The following is a 12,013-nucleotide window of genomic DNA, read 5'->3' as shown; positions in this document are numbered from 1 at the left end:
GTGACTCCTATTTTTAATCCTTGACTTTTAAGTCTCTAATAAGGTCCAAATATTACAACCTAGGACCATTCACTCATAGAATCAAGGAGATTCTTAAATTCTGAACCTGAATATCTCATCTCTCTCTCTCTCTCTCTCTCTCTCTCTCTCTCTCTCTCTCTCTCTCTCTCTCTCTCACACACACACACACACACACACAAATACATCTATTTAACCTGAGAATATTTCACCTTAGAAGAGACATAGTTTCATAATATAGATTCCCTGGCTAGGGCTTCCCAGAGTGTAAGATATAAGGGAAGAAAGTGAAAAATCTCTTTGGAGAGTCTACCTATTAGACATCTGTAAGCAAAACTTCTGGTAACTGATGGTGTAAGGGAAGAGAGGTGGGGAAGGAGAAGGAGCTGTGAACAGGAGGATAGGCAGTTGGCCTCAGGCCTGGTCTTCCCAAAACCTTGGCCCATGGCCTTGAGCAAATCTTGGTGTGTTTGTTTTCTTCTCTGTCAAATAAGGGTGATAGGGTCATGCAAATCCTTCCATCCAGGTGCCTGGTATTACTGAGAACAAAAGCAGGCAGAGTAGCGCACTGTCCTTCAAGACTCAAGATGCATTGCTGTTTGGATCCCCCTTCCTGTTTGGATCACTCCAACAGCGCTTGGGGACCAGCAGGTTGTATGGATGGAGAGCTCTTAGGCACACCCAGGAGGGCCTGTGAAAGTTACTATTACCAATAACAACTGTCAGAAAGACTCCCCATTCAGAGCTAGATTGCTTTCATACAGGGTCTCTTACCTGAGCCCCACAATCATGGCCCTCTGGCCAAAGGAAAGAAAAAAACACTTCCACCATTTTCATGTTCCAGGTGAGCCCGACATTCTTGAGGTTAAGGAATGTGAACCTGGACCCCTCCTGGCTGTCAGCCTGAGTCCCTTGCTTCATACCCATGACTGGGTGGGGGATTGCAAATGAGTTGGAGCATGCAGTCCAGCTCCCCAGCTCCTCAGGCCAGGGCTCAGTGTCACCCTCCAGGCCCAGCAAGATAAAGGGACACATCAGTGGTCCTGAGAAGCAGAGTGCTGGTTTTGTGGCCAAGATCAAGGCCTGGAACTCCTGGTTTCCAAGCTTCTGGTCTTTTTAGCTCGATATACAATGAGGTCTGTCTGGAAAAAGTCCAACCATTGTGAATATAATGAGAACATTTTGTGTGACATTAATGTAACCTGTCCACCAAGGAGAGAGGACTAGAATGCACATGCCTGAACAATGACGACTTCACTGTACAAGTCGTGGGGGTAGTAGGTGCCACAGTGAGCATGTGTACTGTGTGGCCAACACATTCAAAGTGAGCCAGTAGAGCAATGAATCTGCATCAAATTTTGCCTTAAGCTTGAACATTTCTCTGTGGAAACTATTCAGATGATTCAGAAGGCTTTTGGGAATGATGTAATAAGTGCAGTGCAAATAAAAGTGTGGCACAAACCCTTCAAAGATGGTTGAGAATCTGTTGAAAGTGATCCATGTTCTGGAAAGCCTGCAACAAGCAGAACACCTGAGAATGTTGAACGTGTACAGGCTGCAATAAGCAAAGATCAACGACTGACAGCGCAGGAACTAGAAACTGATCTGGGGATTCCAAAAACTACTGTGTCCACGATTCTGATGCATGATCTTGGCATAAAACATGTCATGGCAAAATTTGTTCTGCAGCTTCTGCTACCAGAGCAGAAGGAACATTGTGCTGCAGTTGCTAATGACTTAATTCAAATTGTTATCAAAGAACCAGATTTCCTCAAGTTGGTAATAACTTTGAAGGTGACCAAGGCATCATTGTCCTGTGTACAATGTTTCTTGTATCTTCTTCAATAAATGTCTCTATTTTTTATAATATATGGCTTAATACTTTCTGGACAGACCTTGTATAGCATCACTGAAGTCACTGTAGTGAGGGTGTGAAGTCCCCGTGGCCTCAATTTCATCATTGGGAACTAGGGCGAACACTGAATTAGTAATGGGAGGAAAAATAGTGTTTCATCAGGAAAGAGGGCAATTTTCTACTAGTTGGCACCTAGAAGAGGCCTCCAGCGATGGCTGGCAGCCTTTGAAAATCCTCCCCAGATGCTGGCATGAGAATTGCCAGGCCTATGTGCAAGTCATTTGATCCTGGGGGCCTGTGGAGACATTATGAAAGTAGTTTCAATAGACCTGATGGCACCAGATCTGTACCCAGTTTGTAAACCAGGTAGGAGCAAGCCCTACGTGCACTGCCTTCTCATGGTGGGAGTTGCTGTCACGGAATTTCAAGGGAATGGAGTGTGTGGTGTCAGCCTGTGGCCTTCCACCCTGGAAATGCAGGATGACAGTCCTTGTTTTGCATCTACACCTGGGCCTACATCAGTATTCATGCCACGAGGCAGCAGGCCAGGCTGTGGACTCTGTTCTGCTGCCCACATCTATGCTCCACCCACTGATGCAGCCCAGGAAATACTGCTTCAGTACACTCTGCTTGGATCTCAACTCCTCATCAGGGAGCAGATGCTTGAGTCCCTTCTGTTCAGTCCCTCAGAGCCACGGCCTGCCTGGCCCAACCCAGCCCCATCCAACTGTGTCTAGCCCAGCCCAGGGGCCTGGGAATATAGATAGTGAGCATGCCAGGGTGACCATAGCAGGCCCACATCACCATTTATTATTGAAAAGTGACTCTGCACAACTCATTGAAGCCCATTTCCATGTAAAACCTTAACATAGGGTGATTTTTAATATTAAGATACAAGAAAAGATTCTATGAATATGCTTAAAAATTCCGACAGCATTGATTCATTGCCCTGATGATTCTCCTTGGCCCTGAAAATTGTTTTGCCCTCATTTGGGCAAATAGCTCTAACCTAAGTAGGGTAGGCGTCACTTTCCATTCATTCTATCTCCTTGGTGTCAGGCTAGGCACCAGAGAGGCACAATGTCTCTTTTATAATTTTCTCCAGTGGCCCAATGCTGCCAGCAAGAAAAATTATAGCCTCTCCCGTCACTAAATCCAAAAGTCTGGTCCAATGACCTTTGCTTGGAGACTAAATTTCTCACCACTGCACCAAAAAATCCAGCAAAGGGCTTTGATCATGAAAAGCATTAAAAGAAAACAACACATAAAACAAACAAACAAGTCAGCCCAGCCCAGCCTGGGTAAAGGGCGTCTCCTTTCATGTGGTTTCCTTTGCGCCTGCATGCTGTGACAGGTTCAGGATGTCTCCGACTGCAGAACACTGAAATCTGATGTTTGAAGAGAGTGAAGCTGACTGCCCAGCACAGAACTGTATTCAGAATCTGCTGCAGGGCCCTGGCCCTCGCCTGGCAGCCCGCCTCATCCCACCTGCTGCCCCCACTGGCAGCTCCCATCCCTTTGAGCTCATCATTGCAGGACGGTTCCTGTAGCACATTCAAGTGACTGTCCCAGAGCAGAGCGAAGGTGAGAGTGAGTGAGGTATGTGCCAGTGGGACAGAACACTGTGGGTGCCCATGGATATTTCCTGTTCTCTCCGCAGCAGCTGTGGTCTGATGTGTCCCTTCGATGCCCTCTGCTCCAGATGCCTTTCCTCAAGGACGTTCCCGGCAGGGTTGGTGAAGGGCTGCCAGGAGCCTGAGCCAAGAGTGGCAGTGGTAAGTGTGGGCTCCACCAAATTTTACAGTCCTCAAGCTGAGGGAGGTTTTAAACTGGTGTCTGGTTCTGTGCCAAGTGTGTGTGTGGTGGCATACAGGTGTAAAAACTCCCCTAAAACATCGGACATATGCTACTGCTCAGATACACGTATGAGAGCGTGATGTCCCAAAGGGAAGATAAGCATTTGTCCCTCCTTGTCACCCTGTGGTCGTTGCTACCTCAGGCATGGTACGTGCATTGGGTAAAGGCCCACTGGGGTAGCAGAGCAGCTTTGGTGCCCACAGATCAGGTACACTTTCTTTCACAAACATGAACCTCCTAAAGACTCTCAAATGTTGGAGGAGACTCTTCAGTGAGAGGAGGTCCTACCTGAGCAGGTGGAGAAATGAGTCCATGGGACGAGGGTTATTATTGTTGATGTTTTTCCACTTGAGTCCCCAGGCCCTTGAGATCCAGGAAAATGCCAGTTACAAAAATATCCTGAGCCAATGGCCATGCCAGTCAGCTGTGAGAAGCCTTGTTCCAACTTGGACCAATGGATTAGACATATTCACTTAGGTCCGTAGAGTGAAGGAACATTAAAGTGGTACTCTACTGCAGAGGCCACAAAGGCCCTTAACAATGGAATTAATGCAAGCATCCCCACATCCCGGGAGATTGTAAAACTGCATGAAGGGAAAGTGAACTCTAGTTTATGAAAGACAAGGAGCTATAAGATCTGGGAGAGGAAGATTTTTACAGAGAAAAGTGCTGGTGTGCTAAGGCAAACCCCCAACCTGGAGAAAGGAAGGAGGACTTGCCCTCAAATCAAGGCAAGTGATGGAAGTGGGCTTCAAGAGGACTCTGGGAAGATGGACATGTGTCCTCTGGAGTTTGGAGGATGGGTGTCTGATTCTCTCCATCAGTCAAGTGAGGGACCATAGTTTTCATGCCCAACAGCACCAAGAAAGATGATTTCACTGTGTCGTCTTGAAAGGAATCTGCCTTAGAAAGGAATTCTACTGGAGGGGTAAAGGGACTCAGGAAAGCAGTGGAAATCCAGAAATCCAGGACCTGCCTGCATCAAGGTATCCGAGGTGCGGGCTCCCAATCAGAGTAAGAACGTACTGTACTCATCTGCTCACTGCAGGCACCAGGGCCAGAGGAGACCTGCATACAAGACTGCCCTAACCCTAATCCTCTCACTCTTGACCCAAGGAGAGGGCCAGAAACAGGGCTGCTGGGAGAGGAGGAATGAAAGATCAGCAGCAGAGACTCAAAGAAACCAGCCACCTCTCACTGCAGGCTTTACGAGGGGAAACACTCTAACTTCCAATAAAGTTTGGCATTTTGATTACTATTCAAGTATGAACATTTTAGTTGCTGAAATGAGATTGTTCATGGGACTAAAGTGCTTGGAAAAGCTGTGAGATATGCTTAAGATTTCATCTAAGAACATTAAAGAACTAATCCTCAGGAAGACTTTAATGGAGACACTTGGGGAAAAATTCTTTTTTCCTTTCGCACCTAGTAAGTTCTGCTCATTCTATAAAATATTTACACCCTGAAAAGAAATCCCCTCACCAAATTTTCACAGTGATCATCCTGACCAATACAGAAAAAGAAAGTGGCTGCATTAGTTGGTTAGGGCTGCCATAGTAACGTACCACAGGATGGGGCTTCAACAAGAGAAATGTGTTGTCTCCCAGTTCTGGAGGGTGGAAGTCTGAGATCAAGGTGTCATCAGGGTTGGTTTCCTCTGAGGCGTCTCTCCCTGGCTTGTAGATAGCTGTTTGCTCCCTGCGTCTTCACAAGGACTTCCTCGTGTATGTCTGTGATTAAATTTCCTCTTCTTCTAGGGACACCAATCACATTGAATTAGGCCCACCTCATAACCTCATTTTAACTTGATTACCTCTTTGAAGAACCTACCTCCAAATACAATTACTCTCTCCATCACTACTTCAATTAGCATTTTTGATGGTTTTATTACCCCTTCAATTATAATGTTTTGAAAAGTTAAAAAGCACAATTTATAAAAATACAGAATGAATACATATCAAAATTTTATTAATTCATTAATGAAGAAATCAATAAGATGATAATGCTAATTCCAAGAGCACTTGGAGGATCAGGATATTTATATATATTTTGGGAAAAAAAAGAGTTAGAATAGGATTGCTAGGTTAGGTACAAAACTGGTTAATGTCCTACAGGCACGTAAAACTATAATCTTTGGGATTACCTAATTCCTGCACAGAAACCTACAAATTAACGTGAAAGTTTACAGTGTCTGGGTTCTAATCGAATCATAGATAGTAAAGTCAAACACAGGTACATTTTCCTAGATATTTAACTGACCCGCAAGAAGGCCTGTAAAACATGCTCCAGTATGAAATTGAAGAGACACGTCACCTCCACTCATCTTAGTTCCAAATTTTTGATAATGTGTCTGGACATTCATCATAGATGGTTCCTTCCAACACTGGCTCCTCTCAGTCCCTTGTCTTCATGTCCTCTGATGACCCTGTTCTTCTGACTATTATCTCCCAGACCACATCATAGTTAATCACTACAACCCCTCCATAATCTCAGTTGCAAGCATCCCATTTTCCAACCACTGTCTCCTATTTTTCCAGCTCATTCCCTCTAGTTCCCTAACTCCAATTTTCCAGCTACAACAGGAACTATAATCCATTGATCCCATCACCTCTGCATACCTCTTATCACCCTCTTGTCTTCACATACCTCTTTATCCAGTTTAAATTCCATGATCAATCATTATATGCACTCCTTTTTAGAGACCATCAAATGCTTTGCTCATTTATCACATTGTCCCACTCCCCTGGCTAGAAACACAACCTTAATGCATGCAGCTCTTCTCCGACTTTGTGCCTGTCCCTATGCAGCCAGATACTGCTGGCAAAAATAGCAGCATATTGACTTCTCTCACTTGAAATTCATGATCACTAACCTCAGGTGGACCCATGTGCCAGGTCATCAAACTACATTTCCCATTCATGTCTATTCTTGCTCCCATTCTCATAAATCAGGGATTGCTGAGCTTTTTCTGTAAAGGGATTGGTAGTAAATATTTTCAGCTTTGTGGGTCATCACGTCCATCTGACAACTACTCAGTTTTGCAGCCACAAACCATGCAGAAATGGTGACTGGTAATTTGCTAACTCTCTGCGCTTTAGATAACTAAGGCATTTCTTCTTCTCTTTAAACTTCCAACACTTCCTCCACCATTCCCACTCTCCACTAAAGTCCTATTCCACTAAGAATAGAAGTGAACAGAAAAGAAAGTCCATGAGCTCTCATCACCACATCTGCCCACTTATGTGCCTCTGTACCCATTTGTCTCCTCTCTGGCTCCTGTGGACGCACTGATTTGCTTGGGGAAAGACCAGCCCCTCCACCAGGCACTGCCTCCCATTGCTCTCCCAGACTCCAGGACACTCCTGCAGCACTTATGCAATTTCTCTTCTCATCACCAGGGTTCCCTCCCTATTGAGCAGTCCCTGTCAACATATAAACACAATGATATATCTCAACTTCTTGACCTCTCTTTCTCTTCTAGCTACTGTCTCACTTCTCTCCTTTTTGTTGCAGCAAAAATCCTTGGGCTCATCTATTTTACTGTCAGATTTCAGTCCTCTGGTTCTCCTGTCAAACCACTGTGACCACATTGTTGTCCTGTCTATCACTCCAGTGAAACTACTCTGTCGGCGACCCTCTGTGGCCCCACATTGCCAAGCCCAATGGCCGTTTTCTGTCCTCAGTTTTCTTGCTCCAGCATGGCACTGGGACCATGTATCTCTCCTCCATAAAACACTGAGTTGTTGTGGTTTTGTTTTTCACTTGGCTTCCAGAACATGAGATTCTTGGTTTTCCTCTTGTCTTTTTGGCTTCTCCTGTGAACATTCTGGGCATCTTCCCACTTCCGAGCCTTTGTACTTGCTCTCTGCCCCCAGTGCTACTGCCCAGGTAGCACATGCATCTCTCCTTCACCCTCTGTTACTGGAATGTCACCTTTTAATGAGGTTTTCTATTGCACTGACCCAAAAATCACAACCTCTGCTGTCCCAGTGCTTCCTAGTCCCCCTCTGTGTTTTCTTTTTTTACTTAATTCTTAGCTCCATCTAACATACTATTTTATATATTAACCATGCCATGCTTCTCTTGTTGGTGTCTGCCTCCAAGAATGTAAAATATTTAACTATATCTTGCATAGGTTTTATAAAGATGAAATGAAGGAGATCTTTGTAAAATCTCAAGACAGAAGATTTGTTATGACAGCTGCTGGCATATGAGGGAAACCAAAGGAAGATCAGGTCAGCCAATGGACTTTATTTTTTTACTTTTTCTTTAAAAAATTAGGAAGTAAATGAACTCCTTTCAAATATGTTCATCTAAGGAGATGCAAACTTGTTTTTATTGTATCTTCTGATTCTTTGGGTCTTTAAAATTCTTCCAAATTTCAGGTTAGCAAGTATGAGACTCCTCTGTTCAGACTATTTCTGGGAATTGAAGCATGATTCCTGTGGCTCCTTTTTGAAATTATATTCTAGACAAGAAATTGACTTCCAAGTTCTTCCATGCAATTCTAGAATCATCATTCTATGGCTTCAAAAACCCTATTCAGTGTTAATAAACTCTGTCTGTGGATATTTAAATTTTCCACAAGGAAAATTTAATTCAAATTGGCTATGTCTGTTTATGTAACATGTCCATCTCAGAATAGGGTTCTCTCCCTTCTGAGTTTGTTTTGGGGTATGGATATGAGATTTTGGCTGGGTCTTCTACAGCAAGCCTATTTTCCAGTGCCATTTTTATTGGCAGAAACTTTATTATGCCAATCTCAATGGACTGATGAAATTAGTTTGAAAATAATCTTGAAAGGTAATCAATAATACAGGTCTGATTTCATGTAGCTCAGTTTTCTCACTCCCCATTTAGCAATCCAGACTGTCAGTCATAATCTGACACAAGCAAACATTTTTTGTATTAGTAAAAAGAGGAGCCCATGCAGCAGAAAAGGAAAAAAAAAGGTTGACTTCAAGCAGGAGAAACAAACATATTTTCACTCAAATATCAGAAAGAGAAACATACATTTCATAGAAAGCTAAAAGAGTGCTTTTGTGAGTGTGATATGACCCCTTCAGAAGGCCTGTGGCTTGGCCTGCCCCAGGCTGAGCCATAAACCAGCCTTTCCATTCCGGGCCTGCTTGTTCCTGGTGCTGAGGACACCTCCTGGAGCATGAGCACTCACAGTGTGAGTTGGGTCTACAGCGATGCAACCAACCAATCAGCTCAGTGAAAGGATTATTCTAAGTGGTTGTGTGATATTATTATTATTATTATTATTGTTATTATTATTATTATTTTGGCTTAAAGAACCCTTTGGTTGACTGCATTTTTTCAAGTTTCAGTAACGGCCGGCAATGATTTTTCTGAAAAGTTCTAACAACAATTTTCTTTTATTTTTTTTCTTCTTTCTTAAACTTCCTGGAGAGACATTGGTTAATAATTTTATAGGTGTCAGGTGTACAGTTCTATAATATATCATCTGTATATTGAATTGTGTGTTCACCACCCCAAGTCAAGTCTCCTTCCATCACTATTTATACCTCCCATACCATTTTCTGATGAAGGAAAACAGTCCTTCAGTTGAGCCCTGTTAGAACCCACTAACAGGATGTTTGATTAAGTCTCCAGGTTTTCTCTAACCTTGCCACCTAATAAAAGGTTACTAATATACCATTTGTGAGTAACATGTTTGCCTACCAGATTCCAAAGATGGTACATCTGTATTTCTTAGGGCTCTGCATCAACAACAGAAAACAATGCTGCTTAACTTGAAGGGAAATTTACTAGGAAGATCCTGCTCCGACAATCTCCCAGGGACTGAGGAACCAGTACTGGGAGCATGAACAAATGGAAGGAGCTCCAGAGGGACAGAAGCAGGAAGCAGAACAATCTCACGATCCAAACAAACTGGTCAGGAGGTCACAACTGCAATAAATGGCCTCTCACATTCTCTTCTTTCTCTGTTTTCCATAGAACTGTTGAGGATCAAATGAAATAATAATGAATGCAAATAACTTAATAGAATGACCAACAATTAATATGTGTGAAATAAAGTGTGTTGTTACTGGTCATAATGGTGGTGGTATGTCAGTTTCTCACCAATAGCCTCTACCCCCTTTCTCCTTATACCTAATGCAAGCTACGTCTGTAACCTACCTCCTCTCACTTCTTAAGGCTTGGCTCTAATATCTCCTCTTTGAGCTATATGCTCTCTATATGATTCTGAGCATAGAGCATGGTCCAATCTTACCCAAATTAAAAAAACAAGAAAACTTCTTCAAGTCTATGTTTCCTTTATCTTTTTTTTTTTTTTTAATTTCTTAACCAAAATTTTCAACTCTGTTTTTGTCTTAATTATTCTATTGAAACTGCTTTTACTGAAATCATCACCCTCTTCCCAGCTTTCTGGAAAGGGCAGGCTTTCCTTAGCCATTAAATAGTTCTGGGTGCCACCATGTCCCAGGGGTATAGAAACGTACTCTTCTTACATTCAGGACAAAGATAATCTGCTCCAAAATGGTGTCTCAATGGAGAAACCTAGAAACAGCTGACATATTTTAAAGAAGACATTTTTTCTCTCTCCTTCTTTCCCTTTGCCCAGTCCTTAAATCCCTACTGCAGTATAACAGCATCAGGCCTCCTTTTTTAAAAATAATTTCTTCCGTCTACCAAGGCATCTCTCGATATTTACTTTAACTCAGTTGAGTGTTTCTGTGTGTGGGGGGTGGGGGGTGGGGGGTGGGAAGGAGGACAAGGACAGAAACCCAGCCTGCTGCAGTGGGGCTGCTCTCAATCAACCATAAATATGGCATAACCACCAACCCCCCCTTATTGAAATCTTATTCAGCCCCCTTGAAATCTTTCCCAGACACTTTGGCCTATGCTTACCTTGCTTTAAAATCACAGGATGGGAAGAAGGCACCCAGGTCAGAAGCTGACTGTGGTCACATTTTTTATTTTGTGCCCAGACAGTGAGCCCTTTGAGAAAAAATCATGCCCTCAGCTTTTCACCCTTCCAGCCCTAGCACTCCACACCAAACACAATAGGGATTTAATTAAAATTTGTTGATAGATTAATCGCATCCGTTACCTGGTCCTGTTGTAAGAGCTGAAGCCTGTCTCTCTGAGGTCTTACCCTCCAGCTTTAGAAGTCACTCTAGATAGATAGCAAGAGAGGAAGCCAAAGCCCGAGCCCCAGAAACACCCTCAAACCCCTCCATTGTCAAGGTCAAAGACAGAGAGGATGGAGGCTTGCCCTTCTCTTCCCCAGATTCATGCTCTCTGGCCTTCAGACCACCCCTGGTTCACCATTTTGTTGCCCCTGCTTCTCTCAGCCTCAGATGCTAACACTCTCCCCGCCTCTCTCAGACACTGTGGTTTCTATATTCAGTCAATCTCCTCTCCTCCTTTTCCTGCCTGAGCATTCTAGAGGGCAAGAGTCGGGGTCAGAAGCTCCCCTCATATGGCACAAAGCAAAGACCCTAGATTGGGGACCAGGGAACCCAAGACCAGGCCTTGGGTCTGATACCAGGCTCAGAGATTTGTTCCTGCCCCCCACCCCCACATCCCTGCTCCTTTCCAATGAATTACAGCTGGATCTGCACTTAAGCTGTGGGAACACGAAAGGACCCAAATTTCAACCTCATGTTGCCTGAGATTTTTGCAAATCATTCAGACTCCTGGCTCCTCTCTTAGAGATTTGCATCCAGTGGGAGGAGTCTGGAATTTGTGTAGAAACTAACAAACTATCTTATCAAGAAAGTTTAGGAACACTGATTTAGATGACTTTGAAGTCTTGTCCAGCTCTGACAGGGTCCTGCTCAGGTATCTTAAAACAGAACTTCCAAACAGCAGTCAGTGTTACACCTGATGATTTTTGCCATATTTATATACCCCATGGACTTGATAGCTTCATGTTTTTCTTTAAGTTATCCTGCATTAAAAAAATGTTAATTAGCTTGTTATTTATAAAAGCACAGCTTTGAGGTGCTATTTTTCCTTCACCTACATTAATATGAACACATAATTCAAATTTAAAATGTTCATTTCTATAGCAACAACATTATTTCAAGCATCATCCCACGAGGGTATGTATTTAGAACAGGAGTTTAAAATATTGGTTAATGTTCAGCAGCCCATATCCCTAGGTTGGATGCGGGGGTGGGTGGTGAGGTAGGGAAAGGTCTGGGCAGTTTCCAGAGGCTTTGTGCTGTGTGCTCAGAGCCCTTATCTCTGAATTAAATTGCTCAGCACGAATGAAGCTGACACAGAAAAGCTCTGTTTAATCACAGT

At 43.5% G+C, this 12,013-nt stretch overlaps 1 long non-coding RNA gene across 1 annotated transcript; it reads left to right on the top strand.

Moving 5' to 3' along the window:
• The first annotated feature begins 3,230 nt into the window (after positions 1-3,230).
• On the top strand, positions 3,231-9,965 carry LOC150019768 (uncharacterized). Its single transcript, XR_016509295.1, has 3 exons — positions 3,231-3,648; positions 7,866-7,965; positions 9,453-9,965. It is a non-coding gene; the product is annotated as an uncharacterized LOC150019768 (long non-coding RNA).
• The last annotated feature ends 2,048 nt before the right edge of the window (positions 9,966-12,013 follow it).

The sequence above is a fragment of the Furipterus horrens genome, unplaced genomic scaffold (genome assembly GCF_987537825.1).
Source record: "Furipterus horrens unplaced genomic scaffold, mFurHor1.1.pri manual_scaffold_2, whole genome shotgun sequence".
Lineage (NCBI taxonomy): Eukaryota > Metazoa > Chordata > Mammalia > Chiroptera > Furipteridae > Furipterus > Furipterus horrens.
Note: the sequence above shows the minus strand (reverse complement) of the source record. Positions and strands in the feature narration are given on the sequence as shown.